Source organism: Dioscorea cayenensis, chromosome 17 (genome assembly GCF_009730915.1).
Source record: "Dioscorea cayenensis subsp. rotundata cultivar TDr96_F1 chromosome 17, TDr96_F1_v2_PseudoChromosome.rev07_lg8_w22 25.fasta, whole genome shotgun sequence".
Taxonomy (NCBI): domain Eukaryota; kingdom Viridiplantae; phylum Streptophyta; class Magnoliopsida; order Dioscoreales; family Dioscoreaceae; genus Dioscorea; species Dioscorea cayenensis.
The window spans coordinates 13,982,466-14,004,505 of NC_052487.1; the positions used below are offsets into that span (position 1 = coordinate 13,982,466).

Here is a 22,040-nt window from a genome sequence, read left to right on the forward strand (position 1 = left end):
ATAGAGTTAGGCATAGCTGACCTTAGATTTGGGACTATGTAGTTAAGGATTTCCACGACTCACCATTCCATTGATTAGGAAGCATAATAGAGGGTTCTTGCACTTCAAACAATTATCCTAGGCGGAGCATTATCCGGGTACCACATCTTTATCGATTGCCTTATCCCCTTCTTTACTTTTGCTCTCTTATTTGTTGCTTTTATTGTTGAGAATTGAATCATTGTCACACTCATCATCATTGATCTTTCACATAGGTAAGAATCGAATTAAGTATTTTTATTCACTACTCCCTGTGGATTCGATACCCGCTCACCCGGGATTATTACTTCGACAAACCCGTGCACTTGCGGGATATACGCAAGGGGACCTTGTCAAGTTTTTGGCGCCGTTGCCGGGGAATAGGAGTTTAGAGATACTTTGCACTTTGTTTTCTTAGCTATTTCACCATACATTCTATTTCATATCTTCTTATTCTATCATCGTTTTGATTTCTTTTTCTTTCTTTTTGGTTGCAGCTACAGGTTATGACCCAAGGGAATCCCTCAAAATTGATTGATGGGGGTCCCGAGCTTGAACATACACTTAAAAGAAAAGGGAAAGAGCCTGTGCAAGAACAGTCTAATCCAGCTGATTTGTAAGTAGAAGGATCTGAAAACATGGCAGAATAGAATAAGCAACAGCGAACATTATCCGATTATGCCAGACCTTCAGTGTTGTGGACACAATCGAGTATTGTGCATCCCCCGATTACAGCTCAAAAATTTGAGTTGAAGCCGGCATTCCCTCCTAGAAAATTAGCAAAGCTTAGGAGATGGTGGAAGCTTTCCTAACCCGTTGGAGGAGATGGTGGAAGCTTTCCTAACCCGTTATTTCCCTCCCAGAAAATTAGCAAAGCTTAGGAACGAGATCTCATCCATTGTTCAGTTGGAATTGGAGTCTCTATTCGAGACATGGGAAAGTTTCAAGGAGCTCCTAAGGAAGTGCCCGCAACATGGATTCCCGGAGTTGATGGTTGTTCAAACCTTTTACAATGGTTTGAACCCGAGTACAAGGCAACTCTTGGATGCGACAGTAGGAGGTACCTTCGGTAGCAAGACCCCCCATGAGGCTCGACAATTGATTGAAGAAATGGGGTTAAACAGCTACCAATGGAATGCTAGGGAGAAGAAAATGGTGGGCGGTCTCCATGAGATAGATGCGGTAACTTCATTGGTGGCCTAGGTGGAAAATTTGAGTAACAAGTTAGATCTTCTAACTTCAAATAGAGTGGCGGCCGTAACTAATTGCACTGGGTGTGATGGAGGGCATGCTCCCTCCGATTGCCCGATCTCTATTGGTGATGTTTCTTCGGTGGAGAATGTTGATTTTGTAGGTAATGGCATGAGACCTCAAGGAAATCCATATAGTTCCGGGTTGGAAGAATCATCCAAATTTCTCATGGAGTAATCAAGGTCCACAAAAGGCCATGGGCCCACCGGGTTTCCAACAGCAACAAGCCCCTCAGGTGGAAAACAGAGTTTCAGGTTTGGAAACCCGAATGACTGACCTAGAGAAGCACTTGGCTAGATTTGTGCAATCTGCAAATACTAGGTTTTAATCAGTCGAGGCTACACTTCGCAACCACACCGCCTCTTTGCATAACCTTGAAAATCAGGTGGGTCAAATTATGAAGTCTCTCTCCGAAAGGCCACATGGAAGCTTACCAAGCAATACAGAGACTAACCCTAGAGAGCATGTGAAGGCGATCACTTTGAGAAGTGGTCGTGAGGTTGAAGGTAGGCATTCGAGTGAGAAGCCAAAAGAACACGCACCCGAGGTTATAGAGGTGGAAGAGGGGACGAGAAAAGAGAAAGAGGTGGTATCCCCACCTTTCAAGCCAAGAATCCCTTATCCCTCTAGATTAAAAAATGACCAAGGGGATGAATAGTACAAGAAGTTGCTGAGTTTGTTCAAGCAACTCCACATTAATATTCCTTTTGTTGAGGCATTGGCCCAAATGCCTAAGTATGCGAAGTTCTTGAAAGACTTGTTGACTAACAAGAGGAAGTTGGAGGAGAGTGCTTCAATGATTTTAGATGCTTCATGCTCGGCGGTATTGCAAAAGAACATGCCGAACAAGAAGAAAGACCCGGGAAGCTTCATCATTCCGTGTAAAATTGGCAATCTTGGTGAGGAAATGGCATTGGCGGACTCAGGGGCTAGAATTAACGTCATGCCATACACCTTCTTTCAAAAGCTAGGCTTGGGCGAGTCTAGGCCTACTCGGATGACTTTGCAACTAGCGGACCGAACAGTGCGACATCCGAGAGGCATCATTGAAGACGTTCTTGTCAAGGTGGACAAGTACATTTTTCCGGTTGACTTTGTAGTGCTAGATGTTGATGAGGATGCGGATGTACCCTTGATACTTGGGAGACCGTTCTTGCGGACTTCCAAAGCATTGATTGACATGGACGGCGGAGAGCTCACCTAGAGAGTTGGAGATGACAAGCTCACATACCGCCTTGTTGAGGCCATGCGGCATTTTCTCGATTTTGATGATACTTTATATTTTCTAGACACTACTGATGAGATTGTTGATGAATACATACAGGAGATGTTTAATCCGGATCCGTGTGAAGGTTTGTTCGACCAAGAGGAGGGACATGAAGTTGTCATGATGCTTGGATCGACGGAAGAAGTACCATCTACCCCCAAGATCTTGAAGAAGGTGCTCCGGAAAATGAAGAGGGCTAGGAGACGCCACCGGAAACACTCCAAAGCTGTTGGAGACGTATGTGAACCGAAGAAGTTGGACGTATCATTGTTAGGTGGTCCGAAGCCCGATAATACACCCTCTACTCTCAAGAGACTTTGCACATCATGCTTTCAAGCCATGGGTAACAGGGCAACTTTCATTCTTGAACCCCCGTGAGGTAAGACAAGGTACGTCGAGCTTAGTGACGTTAAACAAGTGATTCTTAGGAGGAAACCCAAGTATTTCCTATTTTCTTAACTTTAGTTTAGTTTGTTTGCATGAATAATTTGTTAAGTGTTGGTGTCTTAATTTCTTAGATGCTTGTGTTAAGATTTCCTTCTGAACTTTGAATTTTAATCGTGTGTTTTCATGTGGAATTGGCGAAGTTTGGTCGTTTGAGCTCTATTTCATGTTTTTCACTGGTAAAAAATTACATAATAGAGCAGGCTCTGAGTGTGTAAACATGTTCAGAAATTTTCTATAGAGCCTGCATATTTTTCTAAGTCATCCAGAGAAAACACACGGGCGTGTGGAATTTCCGCACGCCCGTTGATTTGCACTTCGAGCTCATCCATAGAAGGCATAGGGGCGTGCGGCTGTCTCTGTGAATGACCATGCGATTGTCACACTCCCGTGGTTAATTTTCGCAAGGACGTGTGAATTCCTGCAGGGTTTGGCGAATTTTCCCGAGAGCACACAGGGTCGTGGACTCGCCCCTGTGGGCGACCTTGTGAACCATGCACGGGCGTGGCTAATTTCCACAGGCCCATGCGAAACTCTGTAGAGCAGTTCTCTCCATCCTGAGATAACACAGGGGCATGCGGCTGCCCCTATGAGTTGGGCATGTGAATGTCCACGCTAGTGTGGAATTTCCGCACGGGCGTGTATAACACTTGGTATTTTCTCGGATGTCCAGAGAAGCCACAGGGGCGTGCGGCTTCCCCTGTGGGTCGGACCTCACGGGCGTGGGTATTTTCCACACGCCCGTGCTATAGCAGTCAGAGTCGAAGGAGTATTTTCTTGAGAGCGCACAGGGGCATGCGTGCACCCCTGTGGCTCTTTTGTAATGAACTGTACAGGCGTGGGTAATTACCGCACGCCCGTGTGGATGCACAGAACATCAAGGGTCGCGAGTACTTTTTAAAGAAAATTAGTTTCTCTCTCCTTTCACGACCTCTATTCGTCTAAAAACACTCTCTTATCGTTCTCCGATTTCATAGCGCTACATTGATAGGATTTTTGCGAGGTTTTCTGGCCAGTTCTTCATTTTCTCATCCCATCTCTTCGGTAAGCCCTATTCATCATTTTCTTTGCCAATTCATGGTTTCCATCGATTAATATGGTTAATAATGCTTCGTTTCTTCAATTAGAAGGATGATTGATGTTTAGAACGAAGTTAGAAGTATTTTTAAGTTGTATTGTTGGATTTTTGGAGCGCGGCCGTGCGGTTTTCATGCCCCGTGGATCTACACGGGCATGCGTAAATTCCACACGACCATGTGGATTTCTGCAGTATTATTTTATCAACTTGTTTGATCGATTTCAATTCAAATTTTTGTAGATTATGGCATCTCGATCGAAGAAGCAAGCTGATAAAAGGCCGCGTGAGTCATCCCCTGAGCCTAAGGGCATGAGGTTTGCGATTCCAGAGCATCAGGTTCACTATGAGCGCTTGTCGAGACTCCGGTTCGGACAGACTCGATTCCTGGACATGACTATACTGCGAGATCGACAGCAGGGAGATGAGTTCGCTAATGAGGTAGAGGATCTCATTTCAGCAGGTGGTTGGCGGCATTTATTGATGATTAGAGAGCCCGTCATCCGAGAGTTTGCAGTGGAGATACTATCATCATTCGAATTTGACAGATCTTACACAAGCTTCGAATGTTTAGATACCATTCAGTTCACAGTATTTGGACACCACCATACCTTGAGCGTCACTCAGTTTTCACTATGACTTGGCTTGTATGAGGAGGCATTCACAGATACGGAGGAGTACGCTCAGTTACCGACTGATTATCCTGGAACCTTGACCCCGCAGAGAGCTTACAGAGTGCTATGTGGTCAAGGTCAGTACGAGCCGGTGGTGTCCAAGGCCACGTGCCTTTCCCGACCTGCATACAGATATTTACATGCCATCATGAGTAGGTCGGTGAATGGCCGTGGTGATAGCACTTGTGTTCTGAGCCGACAGGAATTATTGTATCTGTACTCGATGGTGCAGCGTGTACCGATTCACTTAGGGCACATCATGGCAGAGTACATCAGACATCAGGGGAACTATGCTAGACTGGGAGCGATCTTCTCGGGCCCCTACATTACGAGAATAGTGCTAGGCATGGGTCTCTTGGATTCGATTCGCAGGGTCGAGTAGACTAGTATACCTGCTTTCCTGAGCCTAAAGACGATGAGGTTGATGGGCATGGTCCGCAGGGTTCGGACAGGGGTTTTTGCGTTAGTACTACCAGCTCCAGAGATAACAAAGGATGAGGGTGATGAAGCCGGGGCATCTCAGCCCGCTCCCGAGCCTCAGCCAGCCCCGATGGAGACCGAGGCACCTCCAGTGGCAGAGGAACCACCCCCCGTGCGTATATTTTCACCATCTCGAGCTTATGATCACTTTGAGAGGCTCGAGAGCGCTTTAGGGGGAATACAGACTGAGGTAGCTGAGGCTCGAGCCGAGATTGCAGAGATTAGGGATACGCAGGCCACTCAGTCCACAGAGTTCATGGCACATTTCGATGTATTACAGCAGATCTTAGAGAGCGACGTCGCCTCATCATTTGTCTAACGGCCGAGGACTCCTCAAGACCCCTCAATTCCTCCTGCACCCTCATCCCCTACCCCGACACCAGTGGACCCACCATGTGCGTCTTCACCAGCAGCAACAGCAGCAACTGAGCCCGAGGGTGACACCGACATATGATTTTTAGTTCTTTTTCTTTTATGCATTTTATTTTAGACTTTTTTCACTCAGAAAGGATTCTCCTTCTGAGTTTATTTTCATTTTGCATCTCGAGTTGTATTCATTATCTATCTTTTATATATACTCAAGATATTTTGTTTTTATTGAGCTTCACTGAACCCCCTCGTGTATGCGTGCAGATGGTCTTGTCTTCTTGGGAATTGAGACTCAATCATGGGCACGGCCAAAGTGCTGAGGCACTTGGCCGTATGAGCTTCACAACCCGTCGGAACACTACTCCCATGGAATTAGCTTCATCAAACGCAACACTAGGAGTCAGGGGAGTATTGTTTTGATTGCTTCTCCCACATTTGCTTTTGAATGATATATATTTTGAGTGAGCTTGAATGTGTACATTGGGGACAATGTACAACTTAAGTGTGGGGGGGAGTTTCATAGTGCGCACATCTTTTCTATTGTTCTTGATTGATATATGCTCACATAGCCAATGACGGTTCACCTTAGTTGCAAGGATTGTATTCTTGAGTTTAAGAGAATTTCTAACATTGAATGTTTTCATGCTCTTGTTTTTGCTTGAATTTGAAGGAATTTTTGCCCGATTTACACTTAGTGCACTACTCACTTTTTAAACTCTTTTGGAAACTCAAGTTCTATGTTAAAGGGACTAGTTATAGTTGTTTCTTGTGTTAAATTCTGAAGAAAAAAAAAGTTTTATTGTTTATGTGTGCTTGTTGGGTGGAAAGAGCTACCACCTATGAAGTATGAAGCTACTCTCATAAGTCGGATACTAGCTATGCCCTAATGAGAGAAAGAGCTATCTCATAGGATGAGTGAAAGGTACCACTCCGGTAGAAAGAGCTACCACCTCGAAAGTGTGAAAGCCACCTTAGCGGCCGCTTTGGAAAGGGCTACCTTAGAGGATGTGTGAAGCTTCTACCATCTTTGAAATTGTTGTCACTTTTGTAGATAAATAAGTCCCTTGTACTTAGAACTTTGAGGAGTAAACTTTGGGTTGACTTGAGTGAGTTCACACACGTACACGACTTCGGGTTTTGTTTCCTTTTTTATTCAAGTTTTTAGCTAGAGCATTGATTTTTTCGTATTTAGTGTTGAAATTTCCCTCGCTTGTAGAATGCTCTCTTTGTATATTTTGGTGAACCTAAGGCCAAGCACTTTCAATATTTTCTTCATTGATGCACATAAAGTTTTAATTTTTGCTTGAGGACAAGCAAAAGCTTAAGTGTGGGGGAGTTTGATAAGTGTTTGTGCGATATGAATGCGAAGCATTCATTCCTTATGTTGAGCATTACTTTTCTCAGGTTTTTACACTAATATGTGTTTTTTTTATGTTACTTTCATGCAAGTAGGGTTGTGAGGCCAAGTATGAAGGAAAGAAGCCAATGTGGATTACAATGCACCGATTTTGGAGAAAATCTTGCTAAGGTTCAAACGCGAAGACAAAGGTCGATGTGAGATGCTAGAGTGTGTGCCAACCTCCTCGTATTCGAGTTTGGCACATCCATTTGGAGGGGCACAAAGGCAGTCACACTCGAGCATTCCGACTTATGCACATAGAACAAGAGCTCCACCAACGTGCCTATCATTGAAGAAGCAAGTGATCCACGATGTGAACATGTGCCCGTTTGCGTTACTCCGATGAAAGTATGGATTCGGGAAACTATTCAGGCCAAATACTGTAGCAGAGTACTGTAGCAACACAGTAGCAAGTACTGTAGCAGCAGTGTTCACAGCCGGCCGAGAAAACAGGAGTTTAGAGGATCCACACGGGCGTGTGGAAATTATCCACGCCCTTGTGGAAATTCCCCACGGGCGCGTGAAGTATCCACGCCCATGTAGTCGCCCGATTCCAGCCCTATTTAAAGCCAAATCAGCCCCGATTTTAGTATTCTTTTTTCCATCTTTTCCACAACTTGAGACAAGGCTTCGGCTAGGGTTTTGAGGGGTATTGGCCAAGGTTTTGGAGAGGTTCTACGGCTCCGACATCGTCATTCCTGAGGAAGAAGGTTGGTAGGGGAGCTTCCGTCGAGGCGTATCCTACACCGGACGAGGGAATCCTTGGACGACGAGTAGAGGACTTTCCACAAGACCATCGACACGACTATCGAGGGGGTTTCTTTTTGCATTCATTGCTTTTACATTCTATTTCTTTGATTGTACTTAGCTCCATGGAGGGCTAAACCCCTAGTGGGTACTTAGGTATTGGTGAACCCTAGGATGTATTCGTTTCTTTGAATCTCTTTATTATGCTTTCAATAAATTGATGTTGATTGTGAGTTCCCACCTTGAATGCTTGTTTGTATGAACATTTCCCCTAGAGTGACACTGGGGTTGAGAGTTCTCGTTGGTAACCTTGTGAGTGAGTGACACACCACGAGCGTTAGACACAGCTAGGTTGGAGAGGGTTGAGAGGGTGAGTCGAGAGGTACAGGAGCGTCCCCTTTCCCCTCCGACGTGATAGATTCTACCTCCATTCCTCGAGTTCTTTGCGGCCATAATACAGTGAATGGTCTAAGGGATGAACTTCCGCTGGGGCTTAGTTGCGCGTGCAACGGAGTGAAGCGTTGAGGTGATCTTAGTATCTAGGGCTCAATTGTGATTAGGGACCTTCCACCTGGACCAAAGGGTTAGGTCTATAATTAGGAAGAGATTTATCACTTGTAATTCCTAGAGCTCATTGCAACTCTATACGAGTGCGATGTGTTGAGATTGTTCGATTTCTCCTCCGGGACATGTATAGAGTTAGGCATAGTTGACCTTAGATTTGGGACTATGTAATTAAGGATTTCCATGACTCACCATTGCATTGATTAGGAAGCATAATAGAGGGTTCTTGCACTTGAAACAATTATCCTAAGTTTAGCATTATCCGGGTACCCCATCTTTATCAATTGCCTTGTCCCCTTCTTTACTTTTGCTCTCTTATTTGTTGCTTTTATTGTTGAGAATTGAATCATTGTCACACTCATTATCATTGATCTTTCACATAGCTAAGAATCAAATTAAGTATTTTTATTCCCTACTTCCTGTGGATTCGATATCCGTTCACCCGGGATTATTACTTCGACAAACCCGTGCAATTGCGGGATATACGCAAGGGGACCTTGTCAGAGGCGCACGGGCGTGGGTAATTTCCGCACGGCCGTGCGGTTGTACAGAATGCCAAGAGGCGCGAGTCCTTATAAAGGATCATCATTTCTTCTCATTCTTACACCCCCTCTTCGTGTGAGAGCACCCTCACACTTTTTCCCAACTTTGCACTGCCGTATTTGGAGGGATTTTTGCATGGTTTTTCGGCCACTTCTAGGTTTTTCACTTCAACTTGTTGGTAAGCCCTATCTTTTGTTCTCTTCGCAAATTCTTGATTTTAATCGTTGAAACTGGTGAATAATACTTTGTTTCTATAATTAGAATAAGTATGCATGTTTAGAACAAAGCTAAAAAAGATTTAACGGTGTATTTTTTTAATTTTTGAGGCATGGCCGTGCCTTTTTCATGCCCCGTGGATCCACACGGGCGTGCTGAAATTTCACATGACCGTGTGAATTTCTGCAGCATTGCTTAATTGACTTGTTTGATCGGTTTTCTTTCAAATTTTGCAGATTATGGCACCCAGGTCAAAGAAGCAAGCTGATAAGCGGCCGCATGAGTCATCTCCTGAGTCTGAGGGTATGAGATTCACTATACCCGAGCATCAGGCCTATTTTCAACGTTTGTCGAGACTTCGGTTCGGACAGACTCGATTCTTAGACATGAGCATACTGAGAGATTTACAGCAAGGAGACGAGTTCACCGATGAGGTCGAGGATCTCGTGTCGGTTGGTGGTTGGAGGCAGTTATTGTGGATTAGAGAGCTAGCTATCCGTGAGCTTACATTGGAGGTCTTGTCGTCATTGTGTTTGACAAATCCTATGTGAGATTTGACAGCCTCGACGTCGTTCAGTTTAGAGCACTTGGACATCACTAAAGTCTGAGTATCACTCAGTTCTCAATTTGGCTTGGCTTATACGAGGAGGAATTCACAGAAACTAAGGAGTATTCTCAGTTACTGACTGATTATCCTGGAGCTTTGACCTCGCAGAGAGCTTACAGAGCATTGTGTGGTCAGAGCCAGTACGAGCCGGGGGTGTCCAAGGCCACTTGCTTTTCCCGACCTGCGTACAGATATGTACATACCATCATGAGCAGGTCGGTGAATGGCCGTAGTGATAACACTGGCGTTCTAAGCCGGCGGGAGCTTCTGTACTTGTATTCGACGATGCAGTGCATACCGATCCATCTAGGGCACATCGGCACAGAGTACATTTGACATCGGGGCCAGTATGCCAGATTGGGAGTGATCTTCTCGGGTCCATACATTACAAGATTAGCTCTGGGTATGTGTCTCTTGGGTGTGATTCGTGGGGCCGAGAAGATGAGTATACCTGCACCCCTGTGCCTAGAGACGATGAGATTGATGGGCATGGTTCACAGGGTTCAGACGGGGGTTTATGCTCTGGTTCTACCAGTTCCGGAGATAGCCGAAGAGGAGGGTGATGATGCCGATGCTTCCGAGCCTACCCTCGAGCCTCAGCCAGCACCGATGGAGACCGAGGCACCTCATATGGCAGAGGATCCACCCTCAGTACGCATGTTTTCACCATCTCGAGCCCATGATCATTTTGAGAGGCTTGAGAATGTTGTGGGGGTGATACCTACAGAGGTCGTTAAGTCCTGATTAGAGATTGCTGAGATTCGGGCTACGCAGGCCACACAGTATACAGAGTTCATGTCACGTTTCGACATGTTACAGTGGATTTTAGAGCAAGACGTCGCCTTGTTATTTGTCATGCGGTCGAGAACTCCCCCGGCATGTCCAGCACCTCCTCCCCTATTCCATCACTAGTTAACCCACCATGTACTTCATTACCAGCACCAGCAACAGTAGAGGAGCCAGAGCATAACACCGACAGTTGATTTGTTATTTTTTATTTCTTTTACTTTTACACTTATATTTTCAACTTGTATTCTTAGAAAGGACTCCCCTTCTGAGTTTATCTTTTATTTTGTTGTCTCAAGTTGTATTCATTGCTTCATCTTTTATATATTCAAGTTGTTTTATTTGTATTGAGCTTCATTGAACCCCCTTGTGTATGCGTGCAGATGGTCTTGTTATCATGGGAATTGAGAACTTTGTCATGGGCACGGCCAAGGTGTTTTCGCACTTGGCTGTGTGAGCTTCATAACCCATTAGAACAACACTCCCAAGGACATAGCTCCATCAAATGCAACACTAGGAGTCAGGGGAGTATTGTTTTGATTGCTTATTCCACATTTGAATTTAATTGATATACATTATGAGTGAGCTTACATGAGTACATTGGGGACAATGTACAACTTAAGTGTTGGGGGGAGTTTCATAGTGCACACATCTTTTATATTAGTTTTGATTGATATACATGCTTGCATAGCCAATGGCAGTTCACCTTAGTTGTAATGATTGTATTCGTGAGTTTAGGAGAATTTTTAACATTGAATATCCTCATGCTCTAGTTTTTGCTTGAATTTCTAGGAATTTTTTCCCGTTTAACACTTGTTGTACTTATCACTCTTGAAACCCTTTTGGAAACTCAAGTTTGCTGTTAAAGGGACTAAGTATAGTTGTTTCTTTCGTTAATTAAAAAAAAAAGGATTAAAATAGTTTTATTTCTTATTTGAGCTTGTTGGTTGGAAAGAGCTACCACCTATGAAGTATGAAGATACTCTCATAAGTCGGATACTAGTTATGCCCTAATGAGAGAAAGATCTATCTCATAGGATGGGTGAAAGCTACCACTCCGTTAGAAAGAGCTACCACCTCAAAAGTGTGAAAGCCACCTTAGCGGCCGCTTTGGAAAGGGCTACCGTAGAGGATGTGTGAAGCTACTACCACCTTTGAAATGTTTTTGTTACTTTGTGTAGATCAATAAGTCCCTTGTGCTTAGAACTTTGAGGAGTATAATGTGGGTTGTTTTGAGTGAGCTCACGCACATGAATGATTTTGGGTTTGTTGTCCTTTTTTATTCAAGTTTTTAACTAGAGCATTGATTTTTTGTATTTAGTGTTGAAATTTTCCTTACTTGTAGAATGCTCTCTTTGTTTGCTTTGGTGAAACTAAGGCCAAGCACTTTCATTGTTTCCTTCATCTATGCATATAATGTTTTAATCTTTGCTTGAGGACAAGCAAAAGCTTAAGTTTGGGGGAGTTTGATAAGTACTTGTGCGATAAGAAGACGAAGTGTTCTTTCCTTGTATTGAGCATTACTTTTCTCGGGTTTTAATGCTAATATGGGTATATTTATGTTACTTTCATCCAAATACGATTGTGAGGCTGATTATGAGATGAAGAAGCCAATGTGGGTCTTAATGCACTAATTTGGAGGAAATCTTGCTAAGATTCAAACGCGAAGACATAGGTCGGGTTCCAGATGCAGGAATGTATGCCAACCTCCCCGTACTCGAGTTAGCACAACTATTTGGAGGGGCACAAGGGCAGTCACATTCAAGCATTTTGACTTGTGCATATAGAACAAGATCTCCACCAACATGTCCGTTATTAAAAAAGCAAGGCGATCCACGACGTAAATGTGTGCCCGTTTGCGTTATCTCGATGAAAGTATGGATTCGAGAGTATTTCAGACCATTACTGTAGCAGGGTAATGTAGAAAACACTGTAGTAAAAATACCGCAGCAGTACTATTTAAAATCGGCTAAGAAAACAGGAAAATAGAGAATCCACACGGGCGTGTGGAAATGCCACACGCCCGTGTGAAAAATCCACACGGGCGTGTGGATTCCTAATTCCAGCCCTTTAAAAGCCGATTTTAGCACCGATTTAAGCATTCTTTTCTCCATCTTTTCCCCAACTTGAGAGAGGCGGTGGTTAGGATTTTGAGAGGTATTGGCTAGGGCTTTGGAGAGGTTCTACGGCTCCGACATCGCACGCCGTTTGGAAGAAGGTTAGTGGGAGAGCTTTCATTGGCACTGATCCAATGAGATGTATCGTAGGCCGGACAAAAAGACCATTACGATGTGTAGAGTACTCTCCACAAGACCATCGCCATGACTAACGAGGGGGTTTTCTATGGATGCTTTGTTTTTACATTCGATTTCATTGATTGTATCTAGCTCCGTGAAGAGCTAAACCCCTAGTGCGTACTTGGGTATTTGTGAACCCTAGGATGTATTCATTTCATTGAATCTCTTTATTATTCTTTCAATTAATTGATGTTTATTGTGAGTTCCAATCTTGGAGACTTGATTGTATGAATACTCCCCTAGAGTGACAATAGGGTTGAGAGTTCTTGTTGGTAACTCTTGTGAGTGAGTGACACACCATGAGTGTTAGACAAAGCTAGATTGGAGAGGGTTGAGAGGGTGAGTCGAGAGGTAGCGGAGCATCCCCTTTCCCCTCCGGTATGATCTATCCTACCTCCATGTTCCAAGAGTTCTTTGCAATCATAGTAGAGTGAATGGCCTAAGGGATGACCATCCACTGGGGCTTAGTTGCGAGTGCAAGGGAGTGAAGCGCTGAAGTGATTTTAGCAACTAGGGTTTAATTGTGGTTAGAGACCTTCCACCTAGACCAAAGGGTTAGGTCTATATATAGGAAGAGGGTTTATCACTTGGAATCCCTAGAACTCACTGTAATTCTATAAGAGTGAGAGGTTGAGAGGTTATTCAATTTCTCCTTCGGGACATATATAGAGTTATGCATGGTTGACCTTAGATTTGGGACCACGTATTAAAGGATCTCCATGACTCATTGTTGCATTAATTAGAAAGCATAATAGGGGGTTTGCACTTGAAACGATTGTCCTAGCCGGAGCAATATCCGGGTACTCCATTTATCGTTGATTGTCTCCCCTATCTTTTACTTGCGCCTCCTTTATCTTTTCTTATTTTCATTTGCATTGAGTTTGTTTTCACATCACTTTCAACGTATTTTCTTTCTAGTTAAATAGCAATCTTGGTGGTTCTAAGCACTATTCCCTATGGATTCGACTACCCTCTCACCGGGGTATTATTACTTCGACACCCGTGCACTTGTGATTTACACGCATATTCGGATGTGTCACAAGGCATCACGATCAATATATACCACCACTTTGGATAGTACCAAATATGAACAGAATTTATCAAAAGCATACACAATGGATAAAAAAAAATTTCTTTGTTGTGGTGTAATTCTCTTGGGCTGGTGTCAACATCTTGCTTGTGTAATAGATAGGATGGAACTGCTTGTCTTGTCATTGCCTTAACACAGCCCCTATGGCTCAATCACTTGCATTGCATATTAGTTCAAAAGGGAGGCTCCAATCTGGTGATCTCATGATGTCCTCTATAAAGTCATTGTAAATAGACATCATATACCATTGAAATGTGGCCGGTACATTACACAACCAAAAGGTATTCTTCTATATGCGAAAGTAGCATGCGGGCATGTAAAAGTTGTCTTTTCTTGATCCTTAGGTGCAATTGGGATTTGCAAATACCCTGACATTCCATCCAAGAAATAGTAGTACATATACCCTGATAAGCGCTCCAACATTTGATCAATGAAGGGTAGTAAAAAGTGATATTTTCAAGTTGTGTCGTTTAATTTCTTCAAATCAACACATACCCACCATCCTGTAATGGTAGGGCTGGGATTAATTCATTATGCTCATTCTAAACCATTGTCATTCCTCCCTTCTTGGTTACCACTTGAACTGGGCTAAGCTATGCACTATCTGAAATTGGGTAAATCACCCCTGCATCCAGCAACTTCTTCACTTCAACCATGATGGCTTCCTCCATGTTAGGGTTCAAGCGTCTCTATTGTTGAACCTATGGCTTGATTTTATCTTCCATCAAAATTTTTTGATTGGAAAAGGATGGACTAAACCTCCAAATGGTAGAAATCTTCCAAGCAATTAACCGCTTATGGTCCTTCAAAACCCTAAGTAGCTTCTCCTTCTAAAGAGGGTCTAAATTTGATGACATGATCACATATAGCTTGTTCTCACCCTCCAAATATGCATACTCTAAATGCTCAAGCAACTCCTTCAACTCTAAGGATGGTCTTAGTTTCTCCCAATTCATAGGTAATGCTTCGATGACTGAAAGATCAACTTCGGTAGAAAGATCAACTCTTTCTGTACCTAACCTCTTCTGGTTTGATCCCACTGAAACTGACATCACTTGTTCCTTTGATGGCTCTTCTTCTTGATCCCTTGAAAGTACCCAATTTTCTACCATTGTCGTGCATGCCTACTATATTGTCTTCTCATGATATTTTGAGACTAACTCCTCTATACTCATATCTTCCAAATACTCCCCTTTTTAAGCCATACAATTAGTTTGAGTAAAATGAGGTAGTACATCTGCCAAACTTGGTTCTAAAGCAAAATAATCCACCTGCTTCTCAAATGGAAGATACAGATGATGTTCAATGCTAAAAACAATGTATCCATATTATGAGCACCTACACAAATAGACGAATAAAAGAAAGGTATAAAAGAATAAGAATAAGAAAAAGAAAATAATTAACAACAAAAGTAGAATAATTACTAAAGTATTAGAGTCCTAATATTTCTAAAAGCTTCCAGTCCCCGGCAATGACACCAAAAACTTCATATGCCCCTTACGTATCCATAAGTGCACGGGTCATAAAAAGTAGTAAAGTGTACCCAATAAGGGATTGGGTAGTCTATTCCACAAGGACTAGCAATCTTTCGGTATTAATTGTTCTTCCAATATCTAGTCTGCTTAATTATTGGTAAAGGATTCTAAGCTATCAGCCTAAAGAGGAATAAGAGAACGGAAGAAAGTATGGGAAATAAGGAAATAAATCTAGCAAATAGCAGTGATGGGGAGTAGCGCCTCGGATCAATCCCTAGTGAAATGAGTAGTAACTGTCCTGCAATGACTATCTGGTACATCCTATGGATTCTATATGTGCTCTCAAGCTTTGTCATATCTATGGCAATCAAATACACCATGTTCTGTAATTATAACTATAGGAATCATACACATCCAGTTTTGCAACCACCTACGGTGATTACAACTTTGGCAATCAACACACACAAAGTTTTACAATTACATCTATGCAAAATCATGCACATCCAGTTATATAACACAAGTTTTAACATAGAAAATAATAGAACTCCATAGTCATTGCAAGAGAGTAAATCAAACTACAAATTAACACATAGGTTCATGAATCTGGCCAATATAAAAAAGACAAAGAAAGCAATCAAGTAGAAATTCATAGACTCCCTATTGCTTCTCAATCTAGCCAATTGCGCTCCTAGAAGCAGTCTGATGGCAAAGCTCCACTCCAAATGGTACCTCTTAATCATTGCTCTAATCTCCAGATGGATGGTGGTGAATGATGAGTGCATTTTTTATAGATATTTTATATACCTTATCGCATGATTCACTTCTCCTTTTTGTATTCTTTTATTATAAACCAACACTACTTTGAGTATATTTGTTAATTGATGCAGATAACCAGTCTTGGATTAAAAGGAATTAATAGAGTTGAATTTTGGCCTGAAACAAAGTCGTAATGCACTTTTCAGAACAAGCACTGATGAGTGCATTCCATATCATGTTTCATCTACCTCCAAACTATATTTTCACTAATCTTTTAGCATTCTTTATTTATATTTGGTGCTATTTTGGGTATATTTTGTTATTGTGTAGAATTCTAGGGTTCAAATTAATACGAGTAAAATCAGAAGAAAATTAGGGAAAAGAACAGCATGTTCTAAGTGTCCAAGCAAAGCACTGCCTGAGCACGGTCATGCTTCTTTGTGATGCATATCGCTGATTTCAGGAGAGCTTAGTAATAATACAAGAATGAGTGTTAGGAGCATTTCTTTGGATTTTAGGAGTTCTCTCCATTTAGCTAAAGCACACTTTCTTTGCCCTTTCATGGGTGTGCTTATGCTGAGCATGGGCAGAGCACGATTGTGCTCTCTCTGTGTATTCATCTACCAAGGCACTTAGCCGATTTTCATCAAAGTCTCAAAAAGAGCATGACTTAAGCACACCCGTGGTTAGGCCGTGTTGAGTCCAAAAGTTCCATTTATTACCCAGATCTAGGTTTTTTAAAGAGGAGCTTGGCCAGGGTTTTGAGATCCATCTTTGGGCAATCACCAGAGGTTAAGACCAGACTTCACCACACCTTATGGGGAGACTAGGATAGTGTTGGAGGTATATTTGAGGAGTGGAGCTATTGAATCTAAGGAGTTCTTTGAGTCTAATTGAGAAGATTTTACAAGAAAGAGGAAGTTATTCTTTCTTCTTATTTTTTACCTCTTTTCCCTTCTCATCTATATAAACTCATGAGGGGCTAACCGTTCTATGGTGCCCTGGCCTATTAACCTTATTGTTGAGTATACTTTGACTTTCTTTCTTTCAATGATTATGGATCTTTAATGCATTGTTATGTTAAATCTTGTGTTGTATAACTTGATGTGCTTGATTTGCATAGTTGTAGTTGTGAAACTTAATGTGTGTTCCTTGTCATAGTTGTAGTCACCTCGTGTGATTGTAAAACTTGACATGTAAGAGACCTCTAGTCACAATTGCAAAACTCAACGTATTAGAATGCCATAGATATAATATTGCTTGTGAGCACACGTAAGAGCCTTGGAATGTATCTCGTAGTCATTGGAAGCAAGTCAGTACACTAATGCACTTGGGAATTAGTCTGGGGCGTTACTTCTCATTGGCTGCACACCCTTTTTCCTTTCATCCTTCTTGATTATTTGACTTTAGTTAATTCACAACCAACCCATTATTGATCGACTATAGATTAGAGGAGTGATTAGTATTAGTAGTCCCAGCCCTTGTAGTTCAACAACGCTAACCCTCGTGGGATACCACTTTAAACATGACATGATCCGTGCACTTGCGTAAAGTAGCCATCAAGCATGGTTAGGAAGCATGACCACGCTTACAACTGTGTAGTTTTCAGGACTTAGAGCAATTTAGCCCAACTAAGGAATCACACCCGTGCTAGGAAGCACGGTTAGAAAGCATAGGCGTGCTTATGGCCGTGCACTTCATTGTAATTTGAGCAAATTAAAGAGCACGGTTTCACTGCCCATAGCACTAACGTGCTTTTGAAGAACATTGGTAAGTGATGAGTGAAATTCATATCATGTTTTTCTACCCTCAATTTATACTTTTGCCTACCTATTAGCACATCTTTGTATACATTCAGTGCTATTATGGGAATGTTTATAGATGATGCAGGAATTGAGGAGCTTGATTCAGTTAGGAGTGAATATAGTCACCAAATGAGAGAAAATGGAAGAATTGTTAAGTGTTCAAGCTCAGCACGGGCAGAGCACGGTAGTGTTCTGTACCCCTGAATCTCCCAGTCTGATGTGGATCAAGTAAAGAAGCTTGCAGGGGTGTGACATCAGGATGAACATGGTTGAAGCACTATCGTGTCCCTTCCCTAGAATATCTCAGGCTGGAGTTTTTATTCTTCTCAATGGGGAAAGCACATATCGGAGGCTCCTAGCATGATCATGTTCATGGAAACACGCACCAAGAATAACCACGCTTCCTTCCACTGAAAATCTCAAGTGAGCACTTAGCCGATTCACTCAAAGACAGCCCATGGAAACATGGTTGAAGCACGATCGTGCTTAGACCGTGTCAAGCTCGAAGATAACCCTTTTTAACTTCATATTTTAGTGTTTGCCCTCATCTTTGTTTGGGGATTCAACTCTCCACCGGGAGGACTTTGAAGAGGGGGAAAATTAGGCTTCACTACACACTCTAAGGGGATAAAAAAGGAGTCGGAAGCACAAAAGAAGTGGGGTTGAGCATATGGAGCTCAACAAGGAAGGTCATATGAGTAGAAGGGATTCATGTCTTCTTTCTCTTGCTATTCATCTATGTCTTTCTTGTTGTACCCATCCATGAGGGGCTAACCGTCCACGGTGCCCTAGGATGTTGAACTATGTGGTTTTGTATGCTTTGACTACTTGATTATTAATGATACGGAGTTCTTCTGTTTCTTGTGTTTAATCTTGTGTTTGCATATCTTGATGGCTTGAATTGCATAGCTACCCTGGTAATCCAGTTATCTTGGCATAACTTGGTGTGTTTAAGACCCATAGATGCAATATTGCTTTATGGCACACACTTGAATCATGGAATATACCTGGTAACCATTATAATCAAGTCAACATACTATAAGTGATACGTGCTTGTGCATAAGTAATACAAAGTATTCTTTTCTTTCATTGAGCATTACTTTTCTCAGATTTTATCGCTTGTTCTTGTGTATATGTGATCTTTTGTGCATTTACAATTATGGAGACAATTGGTGAAGAAATGAACCAAAAGTAGATCTTTGATAAGTGCTTGTGTATTAGTAATACGAAGTATTTTTTTCTTAAGATGAGCATTACTTTTATCAGATTTTAGCGCTAATACATGTGTATTTGTGAACTTTTGTGCATGAAGGGTTGTGCAGCCAAATATGAAAGAAAGAAGCCAAAGTAGATTTTGATTGTACTTTGTTGATGAAGTCTTGGAGTGAACAAATGTAAAGACACAAGTTGTGATCGAAGATACATGAATATGCGCCAACCTCCATGTGCTCAACAATTTTATGGTTTGGAGGGGCACAAAGGCAGTCACATTTGCGTATTACGACTTTGCAATGTAAGCAAGATCTTCACCAATATGGCATTTTATTGAAGAAATGATGCGATCTAAGGCATAGATGTGTGCCCGTTTATATTGGCTTTATGAAAAGTGTGGATTCAGTAGTATTTTGGAGGAATATTGTAGCAGATACTATAGCAATTTACTGTAACAGTTACTATTCATAGCTCGCAGAAAATCAGATTTCCAGAAATCCACAGGGGCGTGTGGAAATTCCACACGCCTGTGTCAATGCCCGATTCCAGCCCTTTATAAAGTCGTGACTTGTACCGATTTGGGATCCATCTTTCATCCTTTCTTCTATCTTTTCTTCATCTTTTGGGAGGATAGAGGCTAGATTTTAGAAGGGATTCTTGAATGCTTGTTGAATGATTTCTCCCTTAGTGTGACACTAGGGTTGAAAGTCCATCTTGGTAGCCCTTGTGGATGAGTGACACACCATGAGGGTTAGACAATGCTAGATTAGAGGGGGTTGAGAGGGTGAGTCGAGAGATAGCGGACCGTCCCCTTTCCCCTATGGTGTGATTTATCCTACCTCCATGATCCTAGAGTTCTTTTTGGTCACAATAGAGTGAAGTGGTAAGAGAGGAACTCTGTTGGGGCTTAGTTGCACGAGCAACAGAGTGATGCGTTGAAGTAATCCTTAGTATTTGGGGCTTAATTGTAACTAGGGGTCTTTCGCCTTTACCAAAGGATTAGATCTATAGATAGGAATAGGGTTTATCACTTAGAATCCCTAGAGCTTCTTGCAATTATACACAATGTGAGGTGTTGAGACTAAGTGACTTCTCCTCCGAGGCATAGTGTTGAGTTAGTCACGGTTGACCTTAGGTTTGGGACAGTGTATTTTAGGATTTCAACGACTTATTAAGCATCAGTTAGGAGACATAATAGTTGTTCTTGCACTTGAAGCAATAACCCTAGGGGGAGCAATGTCAGTATTCCATACTTTTTACAGATTTATCATGTCAGAGTTCGAGTGCCCTATTTTCTATCGATTGCCTTTCCTCTCACTTTATCGTGCATCTCTTTCTTGTTTCTTTTAGTTCTTTTCACAATGATTTTATTAACACTACCATTGATTCATTTTCATTATAGTTAGATAGCAATTATTGTGTTTCTACTCACTATTCCCTGTGGTTACGATGCCCACTCACCTGGGATTTATTACTTCGATAAATCTGTTCACTTACGGGTCACACGCAAAGGGCATTGTCAAATTTTTGGCGCCGTTGCTGGGGAATAGGTGTTTTGGAAACACTTTGTACTTTGCTATTTTAGCTATTTACCATTCATTCTATTTTACCTTTTCTTATTCTATATTCATTTTGATTTGTTTTCTTTCTTTTGGGCCACTCCAGGTTATCACCCGAGGGAACCCTTCGATATTGGTTGGAGGTGATCCTAAAATTGAATGTACACTCAGAAGAAAGGATAAAGAACCTGCACAAGAACCGTCAATTCAAGCTGAAGTAGAAGGTGAAGGGTCAGAAAATATGGCAGAGTAGAATAAACAATAGATAACACTTTCCGACTATGCCAGACCCACAGTTATGGGCACACGGTCAAGTATCGTCCAGCCCCCGATTATAGCTACAAATTTTGAGCTAAAGCCAGTATTCATCCAAATGATACAGCAGTCAGTGCAGTTCAATGGTTTGGCCGATGAGGATCCAAACAATCACATTGAAAACTTCTTGGAGGTTTGTGATATACTGAAGATCAATAGTGTTATAGATGATGCTATAAGATTGAGGGCTTTCCCATTTTCTCTAAAAGGAAGAGCCAAACAGTGGCTCCATTCATTGCCAAGAGCTTCCATCACAATATGGAATGAAATAGTCGAAGCCTTCCTTGCAAATTACTTCCCTGCGGGAAAGTCAGCAAAGCTTTGCAATGAGATATCTTCATTTGTTCAGATAGAGCTTGAATCCTTGTTTGAGACATGGGAGCGATTTAAGGACCTCTTACAGAAATGTCCACAACATGGATTCCTCGAACGTATGATCATTCAGACTTTTTACAATCGGTTGAATCCAAGTATAAGACAACTTCTAGATGCCACCGCAGCAGGTACAATCAGGAACAAGACCCCTGAAGAAGCCCGACAATTGGTAGAAGAAATGGCCATGGATATCTACCAATGGAATGCAAGAAAAAAGAAGAAAGTGGTCGGACTACATGAAATTGATGCGGTTACATCTTTGGCAGCCTAAGTAGAGGCATAGAGCAAGAAATTAGATACATTGACTTCATGGAGGGTAGCCACTATCACAAGTTGTGATGGTTGTGAGGGTTCACATATGCTATCTATTTATCCTATTTCGATTGCTACTTCAGCCCCAACTAAACAAGTAGATTTTGTGGGCAATTCGGGAAGAGTACAAGGGAATCCTTATAGCAACACCTACAACCAAGAGTGGAGAAACTACCCCAATTTCTCATGGAGTAACTAAGGGCAGCAAAAGGCCATGGCACTACTAGGTTTTCAATAACAACAAGCCCTGAACATAGAGAATTGAGTTTCAGGCTTGGAGACCCGGATGAACGATCTAGAGAAAGCTTTGACCAGATTTGTTCAATTATCGGATACACGGTTTTAGTTAGTCAAAGTTACACTTCGCAACCACACCACTTCATTGCACAATGTAGAGAATCAAG

At 42.1% G+C, this 22,040-nt stretch overlaps 2 non-coding genes across 2 annotated transcripts; both read right to left on the reverse strand.

Moving 5' to 3' along the window:
• Positions 1–891: 891 nt before the first annotated feature.
• LOC120281440 lies at positions 892–998 on the reverse strand. The gene has a single exon (XR_005542579.1). It is a non-coding gene; the product is annotated as a small nucleolar RNA R71 (small nucleolar RNA).
• A 20,267-nt stretch (positions 999–21,265) lies between these two features.
• LOC120281460 lies at positions 21,266–21,372 on the reverse strand. Its single transcript, XR_005542599.1, has one exon. It is a non-coding gene; the product is annotated as a small nucleolar RNA R71 (small nucleolar RNA).
• Between the last annotated feature and the right edge of the window lie 668 nt (positions 21,373–22,040).